This window comes from Atta colombica, unplaced genomic scaffold (genome assembly GCF_001594045.1).
Source record: "Atta colombica isolate Treedump-2 unplaced genomic scaffold, Acol1.0 scaffold189, whole genome shotgun sequence".
Lineage (NCBI taxonomy): Eukaryota > Metazoa > Arthropoda > Insecta > Hymenoptera > Formicidae > Atta > Atta colombica.
The window spans coordinates 304830-311856 of NW_017259281.1; positions in this window are offsets into that span (position 1 = coordinate 304830).

Genomic DNA, 7027 nt, shown 5'->3' on the forward strand with positions numbered 1-7027 from the left:
TGTAATAAAATTTATTGACTCATATTTGTTTATTATAATCACAAATTTATCACAAATTATTACACATCGATACTAAATTAAGTTAAAAATTATTACTAAAAAAACATCTGTAAAAAAAAGAAAAAAAACAAAATAGAAAAAAATAAAATCTTCATCTAAATATTGGTAACGTATTATTTTTAACGCTACTATTTTAACGCTCTAAATTATGCTGCGAAAACTATTTATAAATATTAAAAACGGACATTTCTCAAAGATTTCTTCGCAATTCTTCGTGACTCAGCTTTCCATTTGGCCAGCGCTCCCGCGTATCCAGGAAGCGCAATAAGGAAATCAAAGTGCATTAAGCCGCGACCCCGTACAACGAAGCGCAAAGCTGCGTATCGATAGTCATTCCTTTTGGGTATACAGCTTCCGGCAAAAGGGGTGCAAAGGATCGATCAATAGAACAAGTCGACGAGGGGGGTGGTTGCTGCCGAAAGGTACCGGCTTATTGTTAGAGGGAAGTAAAATGCGCGTGAAGAGCTGCACTTTCGTAAATTTGTACGAATCACTTCCGTTGCTACACTCCACTCTCATCATGCATATATGGGCTAGAAACGAAATGGGTTTACTCTGAAACTGAATTGATCATACGCGAAGAAGTGAAGGATGAATGCAATCTTTGAATCTAGCCACTGCAACGAAATTACTGGGAAAAGACATCAAGGCATCAAGGCTTCAAAGCGTCAAGACTTTTTGGAAATGCAACAAAGCGCAATTTTGGGAAATTTTTTGAAGAGAAATTTTTTTATTTTATCTTTATACACATTAGGTATATGACGTGTAATTAAGTAATTTATTGAAGAAAATCATATATTTATAATGATTGATTGCAAAAAAAATTTAATTTTTAATTGTACAATTATACAATTTATACGTCATATTGCAATTTTATTATTAACTTCCTTTTTATATTTCGATGTAAACCAAATATCATTATTATGAAAAATAAGCGGTATCGAAACATGCATTTTTACTCATCGATATCTGATAACTAATTAAAATGCTCGCATATCTATACAGGTGTACCTACATCTAATCGCATTTGAATTGCGAAGCACATTCATCGACCGACATATCTGCTAGTCATCATTGCTACCACTACAGATCGAGGACAATCGACGAATCCAACGGCCTTTCGAGAACGTCGGAAATCGCGAGTCGCCTTATAAATAATCCACGAGATCGAGCTAGAAATAATTAATGCCACCCTTATGAGAGTCATATATCGGCTCATGTTTTTAGTGAAAGTAAATTACTGTTCAAACAATTTATTCTTCTGTTCTAAAATTGGACAAATACATATGTACGGGCTTACTGATCGATCAGTATTGTGAAATTTGATAGACAAGATCCAACATTTATGACAAGCAGATTACAAATTTTTTTTAAATAATAAAGAATTGACGAAATCAGTTAAAGTATCAACAGCAAAGCATTTCGGAGCATTTCATAAAACGATAATGTTTTCTTTTCAAAAAATATTGACATAAATGTTCTAAGAAAATTACATTATAATAGAGATGTAGAAACAACAATATTTTTAACTTCGGAGAAAAGTAATAAAAAATTAGTTTCTAAAAAAAAAAGATATTTTTGACTAAATTACATAAAATTCACAAAAAACATATAGAATGTTACATATGTAATATTTCTTTTTAATACTTTTGTCTTTATAATTTTATATTGAAGGGGAAATATGTATTATTGACTATTGCAATTCTTGATCGGTTGATAATAGGTTAATAGATCTGTTTGCGTTGCTTGCACTTTTTGCGTTCAGCATCTGTGTTTTCTTTTTTCAACCCGAATATATTTTTCTAATTATATCACTTTAAGTGCAAAAATTTTGAGAGATTTCAAACATTGCGATCAGACCTAAATGATCTAAAAAAAAAATATCCGAGTAAAAAACTATCAAAACCAAAGGAAAAAAATCATTAATTTCCAAGTTTTTTATTCTAAAATTCTAATATTTTTTCGTCGTTTACATCTCTATGTTATAATGAAAGTATATACAATATCAGTAATAATTGTACAAATGGAGGTAGAAATCCTTTAACATGCCTTCTTATTCCTTCTTCTCACTTCTTCTTATGTATTCTCCAATACGCGTGTATAACTTCATGTGTTAAGACTATACCTAAATTTATTATCTGAAATATGAAGGTCGCGTCAAAAGCACTATCATATAACGTAATCTGAAGTATTATATATATTCAATGTATCATTTTTTTCTGAATCATATACTATAGTGGTGTCGCGCCAGTGATCATCATTAAGATTTCACCAAGTTCGCGACTAATGTGACTAAATAAAGGTCCGGTCCGAAAAACAACCTAACGAACATACGGCGTCCCTTCTGGCAGGCGCATGTGGGTCGAGTTGGCACGCGTCCGCGTATGGGGAAGCATACAAAAGGCTGAGAAATGGTGAGCGAATTGCTCATTATCGAGTGGTCAGGGGCGTCGAGGTCCCATTGGGATTTCACGGTGGTTCCTTCGGAGACAGGCGTGGTGGTGGCCTCGCTTAAGGGAGCCTGGGCCATCCCCCAAAATTGCGGATTCGCCGAGGGCTAGAATGAATCGCGCGAAAATTGTCTCTACCCTCGTTCGCCCATCACCCACGCTTTTCACCTCCCTCGGGATGCTTTTCAAATCTTGCTCATTCGAATCTTTTGTAAGTCTTAAGGGCTGTTTAAGCTGTGGAAGCTCCGTATTTCTGGAAAGTATAATCGTCGTTGATTGTGAACGCTTTGAGCTAAGTCGGAGTACGAAGATAATTTTGAAGAGAATGTTATAGAGGTATTAAACACTATGACGAACGCGAGATATTATCTCGAAATTAAAATCTTGATTATGTTTTTGAACTAGCATTTTTATAATTTTTTGGATATTTTATGCGATTAACTATTACAATTAATTATTAAAAAATTGTGAAGAAAATTCAAGAAACAGTTAATAATAATCCGATGTAGCAAACGAAAAATGGATTTTTAAATTTCCATCCCAATGCTCAACGTCTCAAAAACAAATATCTGATTACGAGCAAGGGGATGCTTCCTGTAAGGCACTTCGCACCTGTCCCAAGGGGAACTATGACAGAAGCGTGCCAGTCTCTTCGAAAAAAACGAAAGAAGGCACGCGCATAACATGAAGGAGCAAGAAGCAACTAATAGACACCGGTACATTAATTCCCATGTGGTTCTCGACGAGCCATAGTGTGGTGTGTTGTATATACGTGTGGAAGAAGGGCGCGCCATGTTGTCTGGCTACCCCGCATTGCGCCAGTAAACTCGGCGAAATCCCGGACGTAACCCACCCGCAATATCAGTTCGTTTCCGTTTCTCTATCTTCTCGTTTGTCCTCCACCCAGAATTATTGCCATTCGATCTTTCTTATGGGATTTTTTCTTAAGTTAGTATTTCGATTTTTCAAGTTTTGACGAAAATTGAAAGTAGTTGGACGACAGTTTCGTGATTAGCTTGATAATTTCGAGTAAATTTCATTATTTGTTTTCGTTGTGCGTATTTTGTGAAGCCGAATGGAACTGAGTGGAGTTCCATACCACATTGTTATTCATGTCATATATACATTTCCAGAATAACAAACTATACTCGTATTAACATTTCTATTTCGTTTGTAAGTGCCAAGAAAAACACGAAGATACAGTCACAAAACTAATCTTGTATATATATATTGGATACTCCTCACATTTCATTATTTCTTTCCTTTACTATCGTGTTTTAAATTAAGCCACTAATGCACATAAAATATATCTATTTATAGATCTATTATATATGTTGCTTGCACTTTTGGCACTTCGACATCTTCGCTTTTTCTCTTTTTAAGGCAAAATATGTATCTGTCTCATTTTAAGCAAAAATATTTGAGAATTTCATACAACGTGAATCTTATTATATTTTAAAAAATTGTAAGTAAAGTGACAATCAGTAAAATTTTAAATAAAGCAAGTTAACTCTATATATTTTTATAATGTGGTAATTGAAATTAAAAAAAGCTCAAATGAAGCAGACATGTTTGAGTTTAAATTTATAAGGTGTGTAATTAATTAATTCTTTCTTTTCTCTCTCTCTCTCTCTCTCTCTCTCTCACCATTAAATATTATTAATTAAACTATATACTTCTTACCGTGCCAACTTTTTCGAGTACTTGCAAGGAGATTCTTTCCTTAAACAAAATTACTTTTGAGTAACTTTTTCTTTAAACAAAGTTACTTTCGAATAATAGGTTTAAAGAAAAAACTATTACTTTAAAGTAAGGCGTATATATTATACCTATCTAATACATAAGGAACAGATAGAAAATGAAGTTTTTGAATTTGACCATCATTTATATGTGTATGTGTATGAAATCTCACTCTCGTATCATATTTATCTTGAACAGACTGAAGCAAAAAATTCAAGGAGATAAGCGTAGTATTCATTACGATCTGATACACATATGTAAGTCTCGATAAAGTTCATTTTTTATTTTTTTCAGAAAGTAATAATCTGGCTAGTTCACAATTCTTTCTTACTTCTTCTCTTCCATCTCTTTTTTATTTCTTCTTTTTCATCGTGTTAATACTTCGATCGCATATACATGGAAAATCGTAAAACGATCATGTAGATGGAAAAATAGTACCGCTGGCCACTATATCTTATGTGCTGTTGTACTTACTATAAATTACTTTTCGTTTTAGTGCACACACGGATGCTTTTAGAGAATCTGAGTAGCTTCCAAGAAATTCAATATTGGTGAACACTATTATTTGATAAAACTAATGAAATTTTTAAGTTGTTTGTTTTAGAGATCATGCCATCGTTTGCAATACGCAATATTTATTTATTAAACCTTTATACAGTATCTTTAATGTACTTTAATGTACTTGGAATCTTATGGGTAGTTTGCTACAAGAGAATCTACTTCTCTGATCATTTTTCTTCCTTTTTTAACTTTCTGAAGATTTGCGAAGAAGCTTTCTGTGCATTAAATCGTAAAAGTATTAAAGTTTTGTTTTAAAATTTACAAAAAAATATTGCATAGCATTTACAAAATTATATACAATATTATAAATATTACTATTTTATTTTATTTCAAAATTATATTAATGTAAAATGTTCTTGTTAATTTTATAATTTAATTAATTTTATACGAATTCTTTATATTTTTGTTATATGTTTAAATGCACATACAATACAAGATGTTTATTAAGCTTCCAACGGTTTTATTTATGAATTACTCGGCTTTTTTCAGAAAGTAATAATCTGACTCATTCATGATTCTTTCTTACGTTTTCTCTTCAATCTCTTTCTTATTTCTTCTTTTTCAACGTGTTAATACTTCAATTACATAGATGGAAAATCGTAAAATGATGGAGAAATAGTACCGCCGATCACTATATTTTACCTACTTGTACTTTTCACTGTTATAAATAAGATTTCGTGGTGCACACACGATGCTCTATAGAGAGACCCAAAAGACAAAAATTAAATAATTGCTAAATCCACTTGTCTCGTATTTTCAACATTCATTAAACGCCATACAATAGTTTTACTAACTATCCTTAATGTAATGAACAGGGGACATAATAAATGTGAAATGTCTTGATAGGGATCATTAGATTCGTTATCCTTTTTTTATTTCCGTGGTAACGCTCCACTTAGGATAATGGAGATAGCCTTGACATCCTCGAGAAAAAGCTATTGCTATTATATGTTAGTCTTTTCGCAATCTCACAAGTTGAAGAAAGAAGAAAAAAATACTTAGAAAGACAAGTAACTTGATGCCCCATTCTGTACATTACACCGGAGCCTTCATGGCGCCCAACGAGAAACTAATTTAAATTTGCTTTACTTAATACTACTAACGTCTTCCATACGCCGTCGCTTCGTAAATTCGACATATCAAATGACGATCTGTTAATTGGAATTTGGAAAATACCAAGTTCTTAGAACTTTATAATATTCATTGAGATTTACTCAGATATCCTTTATATTCTCCTTTTATTTGTGGCACTTGCCACAAATGCGCTAATTGACAGAAATACATTGCGAATCTCTGATATCACCGATTGAAATTATTAATTCGCACATACAATATCCCGTTGTAATTGCTTTTTGAAGATTCTCAAACTGACATTCAGCGTAGTCTGTTCTTAGTAGCATACGTTATATAGGACGTTATATGGGAGCAAGCCAGGTGTCGGCATATCCATGTGATCTACCTGTCCAACACCTGCCTTCGCAGGAGGTGCGCTCTTGAAATCCACATGAATTAATAACGTGTTATACATATATGAAATGTTACATAGAATACATTTTAGAGAAGAACAAACATTCAATTATTTTCAATTATATTGCTTCTTTATTAATTTAGAATATATAAGTGCAAATAATCTACCAATCTTTCTTATATTAGCGAAATTAAGACCGGAAAAAATTTTGCATATGCATATCTAAAGCGCATAAGAGAATCAACTAATCCTTCAAAGTTCTTCATTTCAAAGGAAAGACTCTGATTGGTCGATTCTCTTATGCACTATGCGTTATTCAAAGGTCTGTGCTCTGGTCTTCAAATTTATATGTAGAGGAGAAAGCTTAAGCATATTACACAATAAACAAATAAAGTAAGTTATAAATCGTTTTAGCTGTGGCATTAATCCTCAACTATAGCAATAAATCATTTGGACCCGAAGCGAAAATTTTAGACGATTGTACGATTAATATTATAAAGTTCTAAATTGTGTAGAAAAAAACTTTGAACTTTTTCCTATATCAACTGTAAGGCGGAGATCTATTTGCATTTTTACAAACAGAACTTTAGAACTTAGGTGTAGTTTTTATAACTGTATTATATGAAAGTAAATTATTATGGAGAACTTAACTTAATTTAGATGAGTACGAGAAGATTTAGGCTCTCTTAATTTAATAAGGCGGGAAATTTAAATAGGTCGTAGTCGCAGAGTTACTTTACGGCGCAAA